This window comes from Plodia interpunctella, chromosome 3 (genome assembly GCF_027563975.2).
Source record: "Plodia interpunctella isolate USDA-ARS_2022_Savannah chromosome 3, ilPloInte3.2, whole genome shotgun sequence".
Lineage (NCBI taxonomy): Eukaryota > Metazoa > Arthropoda > Insecta > Lepidoptera > Pyralidae > Plodia > Plodia interpunctella.
This window is the reverse complement of record NC_071296.1, coordinates 4,718,402-4,732,549: the sequence shown is the minus strand read 5'-3', so window position 1 is coordinate 4,732,549 and position 14,148 is coordinate 4,718,402. Positions and strand designations below refer to the sequence as shown.

General features: G+C 34.2%; 1 protein-coding gene across 5 annotated transcripts in view; it reads left to right on the top strand.

Annotated features, from left to right (window-relative positions):
• Positions 1-2,034: 2,034 nt before the first annotated feature.
• The window catches only part of LOC128683524 (diacylglycerol lipase-beta-like), a 39,095-nt gene continuing 26,981 nt past the window's right edge, over positions 2,035-14,148 (top strand). The window contains exon 1 of one of the 5 annotated variants that reach the window (XM_053769236.2): positions 2,035-2,394. The gene's annotated coding sequence lies outside the window, so the exon portion shown is untranslated. Of the gene's footprint in view, positions 2,395-6,381; positions 6,973-14,148 lie in introns of those variants that run through there. The other 4 variants (XM_053769235.2, XM_053769237.2, XM_053769238.2 and 1 more) reach the window with 4 other exon arrangements.

Below are 14,148 nucleotides of genomic sequence, written 5' to 3'. Positions count from 1 at the left end.
GGTGGTTGTGGGTGTAACACTAAAAACATTAAAATGGAGAATGTTGTTAGCTGTCGTGATTGTCATAACACGTGACACGCAGTACATCATGATGTAAGCACAATGTTGACAACGACGGCATTTTTTTTACTATGTAAATGTGATCAAAAGTTGCTTGCTTTGGCTAGTACAAGTTATTCGATTTACATAAGGTACCTACATTACATTTCTCGACATCAAATCATCATATAATACAATGGAAAATTTGTTTGTATGTTTGGTTATTTGAGTATAGTTTACATTACATAGTACTTATTTTTAATGGTATCTATAGGTAATCTATGTGACATACTCAGTACTGATCGAAAATACAAATATATTTAAGAGTTCCATTATTTATTTGCTTCATATTACATAATTTGTTATTAACTTATAACAAATATAACCAAAATTAGAACTAATTCTACGAAAATAAACTAACCTTCGATATTGTATAAATGTTTATATTTAAACAATTAAGATTTACCTTACACATTTGCTTACACTCCAATAAATACTTGTTTTCAAATGTAGAGACGAGCCATTTATTTATTTCGTAGAGATTTCCACGACGATTACCTAGACAACACATGCTAAGTACCTACCTATAACATGTTATTGAATACTTGAACCAATTTATTCCTCGGAGCTTTTAATACTTGGAACAATAAATAACAAGGACAAGACCTAGTGATCTCTGCACTCGTAAACGACCTCAAATTACGTTGTTATTTACCTGGCCTCGTATAGATTGCTTAGTGCATATAGAATTTTTATTTCTTAGAAATATGCATATAATTGGTATCTATCTAATAAGTTTAAAAAAACACATATAAGACGCAGAATCATTTATTTACAAACACAACTCAAACGACGCATCATACAATCTGCTCTAAATACATCTTGTATGGTAAACACGAAACGAGAATTTTCTATATTTGGTTGTGAGGATTCTAGTAGCACTAAACTAGCAGATTTTTTATTTATCTGTGATGCAATAAAGAAACTAACATAGGTAGTTAATGCATACGTGATTTCCTAAGAAAAATTGTATAATACCTAGTAGGTACCTATTTTACCAATACGGTAAAATAGGTACTTAAGTACCTATTTTACCTATTATACCAACGTGAAATGTAGTTTTTTCACTAGTTTTCTTTTCCCATCTTAAAACTTACACACGGCGAAGTCAAAGTAGACAAAACACGTAGCAAATAAAGAAGAGGGTAGGAAGTTGAGCAGATTGGTATCATTACTAAAACGACAGCGCCACACAAATCCTAGTAGATTTTAATGGTATTTGAAATCAAAATTTATTTGTCGCATAGAAACCACACTTTCCAAAGTATTTTAAAATGTGTCGAGAAAAGGTTTTGAATTCACAATATATGAATACAGTTTCATTTTTATTTGAATCAATGTTGTTGGGTTTTTAATCCTCAGTACAAGACTATTATCTATTTTTAGATATATAAGCAATGAAGTACTTAACGTAGGTACCTAACTCAAAAAAGTTGTGATATAAAATTTATAATAAGTACTTTATAATATCTTCAGCGGTCCCACTACTAGACAAAAGCCTCCCCACTCTTTTTCAATGTATTTATACATTATGTCCCTGGTCTTTTCCATCCATATTTTGTCGAATGCCTGAAGTTCATCCGATCAAGTCGAACCCACTGACGAATATAGAAAACAGTGTAGGCTTGGTTAAGCTCTGTTTTCTGTACTCGGCAGTAAGGTATCTAGGTGGTAAGATCTTCCGAAATGCATATAGCAAATAAGTAATGTGGAAAATGTAATATATATGTATGTGATTTGGTAACAAGTTGGTAAAATTATGAGGAGGTTTCAAGTCAAATCTAGTTGTTTGTATAATCGAGTTATATGAAATAGCGAAAGTAAAGGCAACGCGTGTCGGCTGCGCCGGCGTTTCTAGGACGGCGTTCGTCTGTTTACTTGTTCTTGCTGGTGCAAGGAGAGTGCCACCACCACTGCGCGGCGACCCGCTCGGCCAGTTAGTGTTGCAACGGTCAGCGAGACGGGCCGCCACTCGCTCGCCTCATCTCCCTCAAGTGTTGAGCAACGCGCCTCCGATTTTATGTGACCAATACAGCGATTTATCTACTTCCATAATTATAACCCTTTATGGCACTTCGAGTGTTGCAAGTTCGAGTGAGCTGTATTTACAAAACAGCGAAAGCGGTCGCGCCGGTCCACCGTCTACGGAATTCGGCTGTGTAGGTTTTCCTTGTGGTGTGTCGCAATGGCAATAAGTGTTGAAGTGACGAAACGCTGGTGAGGATCAGGTGAATGCTCAGGCAGTAAAAAACGAGCTCATGTGCTTATGTAACCCTGAATCTACGAAAAAAACAAGTGAGTATACCACACGTCTACCTCCGCTCCTAGATACCAGTTCTTGTTTGAGATAGCATGCATGGCATGGCACATGTTATGTCAAATTTTGGAAACTAGTTGCTTATATATTGTTTGGTGTGTGTGTACTAGTATGCCTTTACTGTACAAAGTATATGTAAATTCAAAGGAATCAGAATGTCATAAATGCGAAAATGTTGGTCTTGTGTGAGGATTTTTGTTACTATCACGTAAAATCTATTGAACACATTTGGATGAATTTTGGTAAACCGTAGTAAAGTGCTTTTACCCACTTGGACCATCGTTTTGACCCCCTTGTAGGACGAATAACCTGAAATACTGCTTAGTGTTCTTTATATCCTGAAAACCCCGGGGAGCCAGCTGGTACATATGCCTTACTTGGTACCTTTAATTGTTTTATACCAACCGTTATAATGTTATTTTCTGATTTCTAGATCTATACAAAAGATATGACTTTACACATAAGTAGGTACCTATAAGCATAGAAAGCAAAATAATTATATAAAACTATTACAATATTTACAACAACAGTCTGAAATTGCTTGAAGGTATACCACTGTATTACTAGGGTACATGAGTGCATAAATGGACGAGTAAATTTAAGCTTGCGTTGATAGTTCGATGGTCAACATGGACGGTAGAAACGTCCACACACAGTAGGTTCAAGACTTTTTAATTGACCTTGAAATATCAGTTTCATGGGCGGTATAAAATATAAAGATGTAAAGTAAAAAAAAAATATTTATTTGGTATAAACACTTGCACTAACCATTCCTGTCTCTCAGGTCAAAAATGAATGTTTACGCGAATCCGTAGAGCTGGCGCCTTGCCAAGTGCGAGCGTTTGTTTACAAATATTGAAGTCTATTGTAGCGAGAAGGACACGCGATAATATTCCCTCTTCAAGAAAACTAACAACATAAATCTCGTGAAATGACAACATAAAATCTAACACTACTTAAAACATAAAACAGTAAATGTTATTCGTGTGTTGGATCATTGTGTTATCATATCTGTTTATATTCTGTGAGATGCGAGCTTTCTATAGAGATATTTATTATTATTTAAAGTTTTTTAGTTCTACATATGATGTGTGCTACGATAAAAAGACTTAGTTCTCTGCTAAAAGTCAAACTTAAAAAATGGCGTATTTATTTATTTAATAATTACTGTTTACTATTTAAACAAGTGTGTGCGATATAACGTTATTTGCTTCATGCAGGTTCTTCAATCTCATAAGCTGACATCGATACGCATTATTGCTCTCGGCATTTTATCTTAAAGTTTCAGAGGGCCGTTGTATTGAGGTTTATCTTATCAATTTGCACTCATTAGCTTTTAAACATTGTTTTCGTTTCAAACTTTGTGACAGTTCACATTTAGGCAACTACTAAAAATCTTAATCAATGCCGAATCATCATATCATAGATAAAATTAATCATCATAGATAAAAGAATATTTTTTATGGAATTAATGCCTCATTGCAATATTCCTATAAAATGTAATTGCAACTTTAGCATAGATTTGATAGGTCTGCGGATGAAACCCATAGATGTAAATGATAAGGTTATCCGATGTAATGTAACCGATCATCGCCAAAAGGGGTTAGAAATGTAATAGGAATTTTATAGCTTACAACCCTAAACTTGAACTCTAAACATTTTTATATTTTTACATGAATCGAATTTCCTCAAGTACATTATATCTTATAACCGTAACATTGGGTAATCCAGTTACACGGATACCCGTCCTAGAAGTACACAGGTAAATTTAGGACGATTATTCCTCACAATTTTATTAATTTCTTACAGTAGAAGAAACTTCACAATCGGTAGTAAGTTACTAATTTTAAGCACAGTAGTGCTCACAAAAATATGTTTAGGTTAATACGAGGAAGGTTTAAAGCACTATACTAACTGTAGTACCTCGTGGCAGAACACTAAGTTTGTCTTGTATCCGATGTACCGTACATGTTTCTAGGACCAATCCTAGTTAAGGAATTTCAATATCCTTTAGGTGGGTGACACGCATATTCTCATGACGTCACTGATGTCGAAATCTGGCCTTAGTTAACTGTTAAGTATAAATTATAGACTATCAAAGGTCAGAATGTGATGCTGCATATTTTACGCAGTTTAATTATTATGTGAATAGTCTTTTCAATACCACATTAAGAATAAATTGGCTGCTTGCAATACGACCTCTTGAAATTGATTTTATGACATGTGTAGAAATATAGGTAAGTTGATTTTTTATATGATTTGAGAAGTATCTGTCTAAGTATTTCTGAGCCATTAGTCAACGTTAAGATCGGGTAGAGTTTCAACCTCGTTGCAAATTGTTCTCAATATCCTTTATCTGAGTAATTGGATGTATCGGTAAAGCCATCTGTGGATGTATCTAATGGGCATTTTGCTGGTACTCATAGCACTCAAAGATATTGAATATCGAGTTGTCTAATGGTAGCATATGTGGAAACTTTGTGGAATATTTTATAAGTGCGGTACAATTTGTATTTCATTCATGCCATCGAGTTAGTCATGAGAAGACACGCAGACATTTTTCAAGAATATGTAAACAGAGATTTATCTTTATCTCATAAACAGTGCACAGCAGAGCAATAAGTTGTTTGAATGTTTAGCTGAAGAATCCTCAATTTACAGCTCTTTTCCTTCACTGGAGGATATTACTGCTTCTTCTCCAAAACAGCTTAAAAGAAATGATGTTGACTTATCAAAATAAAGAATTGACAAATGGTCAAAGCCAATGTTATTGTGACATGAGTGGACGATTCGCCAATTACTTCATTAGATAACAGGACAATCACAATGGGACAATCAAGAGCAATCAGCCAGTCACGAGACGCAGGCGCACAGACGACACAGACCGATATCTATCTACATATATTACATAAATGATTTTCTGTTGGTGCTGCTGCTATTTCTTAAATATCAAATTTATATTCCAAGTTTTTTTCTTAAATGGCAGTAAAAATTTATATTGTGACCAATAATCATAATAACCACCCTGCCATGGCGTCATTGAGATCCTTCTGGAGAAACAGTACCTTTAGGCACGATAAAAGATAATGCAAGTTATTGTTTGAGAAGACTAAATATTACAAAGTAATATCTGTTACTTACTTAATTGTGTGTATAATTGTGATATTTATTACTTAATTCGTTCGGATAAATTCTCGTGAAACTAGAGCCATAAATATAACACGTAAATGACATTTTTTACGGTTTCCTGAGATCATAAATGATTTGTTGACAACGATCGTTTAATACTTTTGTCATCATCCATAATAACGTCTTAAAACCAGATATAGATAAAATTTTACTGTTAATCTAATTAAACTCAAGCTCATTACAATATGACTAAAAGAGATAAGTTTATTTCTTCACTATTATTGGTCCTGATGAAATAAAGTACCTAAAAGACAGAATAATAAACTTAAATTTTAATCTTCTGTACAGTATATAATATATAAAACATATAGGTATCATGCAAATTAGTTTAAAATATACTTATTCTAGTTCTAGATAAGTATTATTATAATACTAATGCAATAGGTGTAATAATTATGAACCTACTTAATTAACATGTTGCGTGAAAGAGGATCTTTATAAATTATAAGGAGCTACTTATTTCAAACAATGCCAATCTAAGTACACTTGAATAGGTTCTACTGCATATTAACCTGAATAAATATAATAAAATACAACGATATTATACAATTGCGTTGTATTGCGGACCAAATGAAATCACTGAACTCGAGTAAGGAAATTTCTTCAGCAGACAAAGCAAAAGAAAAGGTTCGGGCTCGCTGTAGCTAAATGAATAACAAAATATCTGCTAATAAATGGAAAGGTAAGCTCATAGTCTCTAGTTTCTCTTCATTTTTTCATGTGTTGGTGTGGTCTTGCTCGTGCTGGTCCATTGTGCTGAGGCGTGAGCAAGAAAGGAGACATGATTTGGCGGTAACCCTGCACGAGCTCGGGCGCCGTCGGCGGCCCTCGGTGGAAATCAACAGTAGTCGGCGCCGGCAGCCCGCGCGGAGAGACGCCCGATACGATTTACTTCGACGATGTTATCGTATGTGTCAAAATCGCGCCGTTTATTCCGCATTTATCGTAAACAAATCATAACCAATTGACAGGAACACTCATTGTTCAATGAAACAGTTTCTCTTGGAGGCCATTAGCAATCGTAGAATGCTCAAATCTACGCAATAAATCTATGTAACCGGCCGCATTGAATTATAGAAGTTGCAATAATAAGGTTAGAACATTTAAGTGTATTTCGGAGTTCTGGATTTTAGTGAAAGGAACATTGTAAGATTGTAGTGTTCGAGTGCTGGTTCGGTGGCTAACTGTGCTGTGTCTGGCGTGGTGTGACCGTTAGTGGAACGTCTGAGTGCATCAGGTACTTGAGCGCGAGTGTACTCGCCGAGGCTGCTCAATGACTGCTGTTAACGAAGCATCCAAGTCAAGGCGTTTAGCTTCGTTTGATTGCGCGTTCATGATTCCATCGTTTTAAACTACCTACTTGCTAGGTAAGTAAGTACCGTGTGCTCAAAATCATATCTGCTATCTACCTATTTACAATAAAAAAATCTAATAATTAGCCATCGATTTCAAGGACTTAAAAAGTTTTTCACCACAACAATAATTAGAAAAAAATAAGCTAGGATCAAAAGTAGACTGACTATGAACCACGAAATCCAGTCATCCATTCAAATAATTGTATAGTTGTCTACTCGCATAAGAATGAAGTAATGAGACACTTAGAATTATAATAATAATCATACATATGTTTATGACTAATCAGAAAGAATCCGTTAGTAATTTTTCTCGTTAAAAAATGGATCACACACAACATAGAAAAATAAAATTAGAAAGCGCCAAAGTGTTATAAACTTATCTAGGTAGGTACCATCCAACTGCACAAGTGCACGCGCACAGTACACAATTTTCAATATCGTTTCTGATCTGCTACTATTATTACAATATTAATTTTATTAATATGACAAATGTCGCTATCGCTATTGAACCTATATTGGGAATCTATACAAATATTTGGTACGTTTATTTGCATGACATACAAAAATTGTCAAAAACGTAGTGCTAAAAGCAATAATACCTAGGTACCTCACAATCAACCTATGGGCCAAACAGAGAATGATATGGTTGTAAACATAAATTTACAAAATCATTGTTTTCGTTAGTGACGCGTGGTTGACATACGTACCGTTACTTCGATAAAGGATACACCATTATAATATCTATATACCATCGTAATTATGTCTGTGAAATCTATTTTACAATAATTTCCATCTATTGTCTTGAGTTGCCCATTATGATCATAGCTTCCGCGTTTGTTTCCGATGATCTATGTAACATTAATTTATGTAGATAGGTGCATAAAAATATTAATGTATAATTGCGAAAATGCGGAATCCCTATTTTCTACTTTGTTAACTGTTTCTACGGACAGGGACGCGATACGCTCTTAGTTTCAAGTGTTTCGCCTGTCTACCTCACTTTTTACTAAAGAGGTAACTAAAGAAATCTGACAAACGTAGATATTGTTATAATTATGTGGTGATTAATATGAGAAAAATTCCAAAAATTCCTAAGTGTAATTTATCGAATCTAAATAATGGTCTTTCATCTACAAATCTCAGGGTCCATAGTGTCGCATAAAAGGCAATGACTTATTTCCCAATTCTCTCTTATATAATAAATATATAATAAAACTTATTTTATAGTCTCTGAACCCATTTACTGTAATACTTTAAAAGAAGTAACAGCTACAATGAAGCGATATCAATTTACATAAAGTTAGTACCTAACAGTGGCTATTATTTTATACTTTTAGGAAATTAGACCAAATAATCTTCCATCGTCATGGGATTTTTCGAATAAAGTCCCAATACGGTCAGTCCCTGTGTGTTACACCGGTTAACATTAACGAACAATAAAAATTTGTAAAGTCAAAAAGTCAATTACATAATAACCTAGAGACTAGATATTTGACTGTACAATTTTTTACTCTATTTAGTCAAAGCAGATTATGTTTAGTTAACTCTGGACGTTTGCAGATGACGTCAAATGGAAACCGGTTGGCAAAACCTTCCTGTATGGGTTACGAGAGAATAATTGAGCTATTTAAAGAAGTGAGAAAAAACTTACTGCGGACTGAATAGCTATCAATAGATCGATTCTCTATCAGTTGAATAAAATTTTGATGGCTTGATATTAAGTAGTATGTTTTAAATAACATGTGATTATGAATGAAATATCTCATTTATTGAACAATATTGTACTTAATGTAATGTAATCTACACGTCGAATAAGTGCGTAATCATGACTTTCCATTAAATGAAGAAAACAACGACGTGTGTTGAGGCAGAGATTGACTGAGTCCTGATTCATTCTCTCATCAGACAAAAACACTACTGTTCGTTACAACAAAATAGTTAATAGGTATGGTTGATATAAATGTATTCGCTTTGTGTGTTTTTTGTAAAAACAAAACTGACTGAGTTCAAAAATGTTGTAAAGTTTCATCAATAACACAGACCATTTAACTTAAAAATCCAAATTCAATTATCAATATCAGTTAAACTTTACGAGTACGAAAACGTAATTAAGAATTTGTTCAAGTATGTACTTATTAATTAAGTTATTGTGATTTTTAAAGACTTTTTCATTTGATTTCTCATATTTTATAGTCATTACAAGACAACGACAACCATTGGCCTAATATCTGTATCTCGTGCTTTCCTGCATTATCATGCGCACCACGGACACATGCGCAAGCGCAAGCACGTGTCATCGCATATCGTTCCGGATCTTACGTGAGGAAAATGTGTTATTTACTTCCCACAACCTATTTTATGTCTTTATTATCTCGTAATCTAACTTCGTATACTTAGCTAGATCTGTAGTTAGATACAAATAGATGTCGTATTTTTTTTAAATGTACCGAATTAGTTTTTACCCAGCCAGTGCTATTAGACGTTATCTCTTATTATTCTCATCGATGTCATTCTCACACAATGTGCGCTTATTTATATCGCCTGTATTAAAACTAATAACTTACTAGGTAAACGTTTATTTCTTTCGTTCTTTCTTATCGAGGGTGTAATTGTGTCATATTTTATTCAAGTCGCCAAAAAGTACTAAAGGTAAACTATTAAAAAATGAACAAGAATATAACCTATAATTATATATGTTTGTACCAATAACAAGTCTTTGTTACCATATAAGTTCGTTGTTCAGAAAGGATCGATGTCAGAAAGTCCGACCAACTTAGTTTACGAAGATCGCAGTAGGGCATAACATAATCCCATCCAAACTGAATGTTTTGCGGAGAGGCTTGCTATGCTAGCTAGCTAGAAGCTGACAGTTTATTGATTTATTAGGAAACCTTTGCAATTTGAATAATGATTATGTTTGTACAAGATATCCTGCTGAGTTAAAAGTTTTTTTTTGTACTATCGATCTATATGTATATAAACTAAGTTTTTCTATTCAAATATAACAATATTAATGTAACAAAATCTTCCAATCGCGGGAGACACGGAATAAAAATCTCTCTGCGCGGAGCAGTTTCGGGTGTGCTGGTCCGTCAGTCTGTTACGTTAAGAGTTTTACTTAAATGTCAATTTATGATTGTCTTTCGTATCGTAATAAAATAAACAGTACTTAAAATTATTCAGTTTCATAACGCTACGTTAGAAAGCTCTTCGTCGGAGCAACGCATTAACTCGCATCGTCCCACGCGCGATCTTATTGATTCTATTTTCTATAGTGTAAATATGAGATTTATTGACTGCGATCGAGTGAACTGAAGTGTTTACTATACTTTAGAGGAGAAACCTACTGCCGAATTTACTACGGCGCAAAAACTAATCGCGTACCAGAGATGATATATGTTGTTTCCAGCGGTTTTACACGTAGCGGTTGTAGCGGTTTAAGTTTATTTGGGAATTAAATTCCCAATAGTTGATCTAGTAAAGTAAATCTATGCAGTGGAACTACTGAAAATTGGGGTTTTAAGTAGTACTAATTATTTTCTCCATCTATAAATCTGGCGGTTAATTCAACAATAGAAAAGGATTTTGCACTTTTGAAGAAGTCCTAAAACAACACATATACTATTTACACATGCACTGGTAATCTGGTAAATAAAAAAGAAGCAAAATTAAGGCAAGTGTCACATTGTGATAAGACTATTTAGGGGGTAATTCTGTATACTGGCTACTCATACTAAAGGGGTTTGTTTAGGGCGGGTCGTCACGAGCCCGGTAACATGCCGTAGAGATAAGCAAAATGTCATGCGGCCGAATTTGTTGGCACAATTGCTATGGCTTGCCTTAAGGTAATTAACCCATTACGTTAGAGAACTTTACGTACAAACTATGTACCATATATACTATGTTTCGGGAGCGTGAATACTAATCCTAACGTACGCGTAAAAGTAAGTTTGTTTCTTTGTTTGTTACCTCTTCACGCTTTATCTACTCAACCATTCTTCTAGAATTTTGCATACATGTTTGAAGTATGGAGAAGAAATAGGGTACCTTTCATCCCGGAAAAATAAATGTTTCCGTGGGAAATTGACGTGGGCAAAGCCGCGTGCAAAAGCCTATATATAACGTTCACCAGTAAGATTGGCCACCGGCGAGCTCATCAGCGAGTGCAAAATCGTTGAAGTTGTCGCCATGACCGAAATCGATCGGACACCCACAATCCACATTGTTTTAACGCAATAACTTCTGGAACTGCTTATCTGATTTTAAAAATTATTTCTGCCAATGTTAGCCAAATTCATGAGGAGGGCTCTTATCGATTTCTCCCGGGAGAGAAGTAATTGTGTGTTTCAGACAAAGGTAAATTATCGCTTTCAAGGTAAGGCTTTCGATAAATATTTCAATATAAATCACTCATCATCAAAGTTTAACTAACAAACAGAATCTCGATCCTTCGTGATAGGACGCGGAGGCGTCCTGAGATAAATGAAGGCGGAACGATTTCTCGGAACTGTCGAACAAAGAATCTATCAGTATAGACTACAGTATGTCATAATAACAACAACGAAATTTTGAACAAAATTTTGGAACATTTTGGAACGACTGTTAAGAAGAATTTCCGAAAGAAACTCATTTAAATAGGTATTGTTTCTTACAAATTTTAATGTTAACAAAAAGTAACTAAAATATTTTTTACATAATCTAATAGAGATTGCATAAAATGGATTTTTTTTTGGCAGGTTACGATCACGGCATTAGTAGGACGGAGTACCTACTAATTCCATGGTTACGATATAAAACTAAATCTGGAGGCACGGTGTGCCCCCATCAAGTCAAGTATACATAAATCTACTTATTACACATATTCGTCGTACAAGGTTATTTTTTCATTAGATGTCTATTTTTTTAGGTATCTGTATGATTGTCCTAATTGTCTTTAAGTATTTGGAATATTTTGAACTTTATCATCGAGTCTTGGTTTGTCTTGTATAGAAATAGATTTTTTTGATAGACTGTAAGATTAGTTTTAACTAACCTTATGTTCAGGTATATCGTGGTATAGCTATATATTATTGTACTTGTTTGAAAATGATTTTTAATAAGCCTAAGGAAACTGTTTTTAACAATACTTACAGTCCGTGTTTACAATTTCCTGACATAAAATAGCATGTGAATAACAATGTAAAACAGAAATTGTTAACATGAACTGTACTTTACATATTTTCACAGTGGTATTATATATATTTTGTAGATGTACTAAAATATTTTTCTTCGTAAAATCTTAGACAAATATTTTACTTTCAAACTTTATTCCCATGTTTAAGAAGCTTATTTATCGACTTGTCGATTTGTATAAATTGCAGTTTTACTTACCTCAGGTATTTTCACATGCTAAATCACAAAATAGCATTAAAACCAACCGTAATAATATTTTCTTATTATAGAAACTTTACAATAATGTGGTACCAACCTAGAACAGAACCACTCCTCTCCTGGATATCGTGCGAAGCGACTAAGGTATTAGGCTAGGAAGCTAATAAGCAACAATCGCCTTGTAAAATTACAGCCGAATCTTCAAAATTTTAATGTTATTTTCTCCGGGTTTCGCGGCATTACAGCAACGAAAAAAAAACGATAACATGCGGAAATAAGAAGGAAAACTTCACAAGAATGATATATTGAAAGCTTATCATACCGTATCGAAAAAATAAGCATATAATAAATAACCTTAAAAATAAATGAATACAATTAATTATTAGCTGAATGGCAATGGCTCAGTGGTTAGCGCTCGGCCTGTGACAGTGGAGGTTAAATCACTCTCACAATGGCCGCTCATTGGATGGGTGACCAAAAATGTGTTATCTTGAATTCTTCCGTGTTTCGAAATGCTGTCCATAAAACCTGCCAGCCCGCAATGGGACTGCGTTGTGGGTCATACTCCTATTATCCATCCATAAAGAAGGCCGGTGCCTTAGCAGATTAAATAATGATGGTGAATTCGTGACTTGTTTATACCATCCCATCGGTTTACGTAGGTAACGTCACCTGTCGCGATAGTAATGTATGAGCTTCATAACCTCAATTCTCGCCTAAGTCCGATCTTCCGAATATAGCCTAATACACAGGATCTCCAATAGACCGCCATTAACTCGATCAGTTTATTGAGGTCGCTTAATGTCAGATGAAAAACTATATTATTTATGATAAAGACATTTTGATGAAGCGATGTCCTTAACTATGCAAGTAAATGATAAATTCGTAAATCTTTTGCCCCGAATTACCTCCCGTGGGGATTTTAGGATAACTTATTTATAAGGCAATCAATTATTCAAAATAGGCATGAGTTTTTAACTTGGCTCGTTAAATTTCTGGAGCAGTTTAGTATGACACTTTTCCATTTTTTTTATTTTCATAAAAGACTTTCATGAAAGGCAGATATTATTTGTTTTGTACCGTAGTTTTTGCGAATGTTAGTGGAAATCTAACTGTTGCATAGGTTTGCTTTTCGTTGTTTGACAGTGTTTTATATTAACAAAAAATAACCTATACCAAGTATATATGAGCCAATGAGCCAACGCTAACTTTCTGAAATCTTGTTATCTACCTATATATAATACTTTCTTACCAAAATTTAATATTCTATTTATATAAACGTACTCTACTAATTATATTTAGATAATACTGTTATGAAGGAAGACTAACTACATACTTAGAACATACGATGCCTCCGTCGTCGTCGCGGCGCTCAAGTTATCGATTTTTCATTAAAATTCGCGCGGCATTGAATAAAACTATTATTGTGAGGCCATCGTCGATGACAACTGCAGTATCTGCATATTTTATAATGAGGCTGACGGAATTTGACGACGTTTTAGAAATACGACACTTTATAGATACTTTACCAAACGTACTCTTTATTTAATTTTGTACTCATTGTTTACAAAATATTTTTATTATAAGAGCATGTCGGATACCTATCCATACATTGTACAATATCTAATTCTAGATTTTCTCAGCTCTCGCAATTTTTTTACTTTACCTAGTTTGAGCCACTCAGAGTCTGAAAGCAATTAAAGGTCGGGGTCAGGGCATAGACAAGGAGGCACGTTCGGCATGTTTACACTACTTAATTACTTATTATGTCTAGGTCTAGAAATCCCTGAGTTGAAAAGAAAAACAATTAGGTACCAA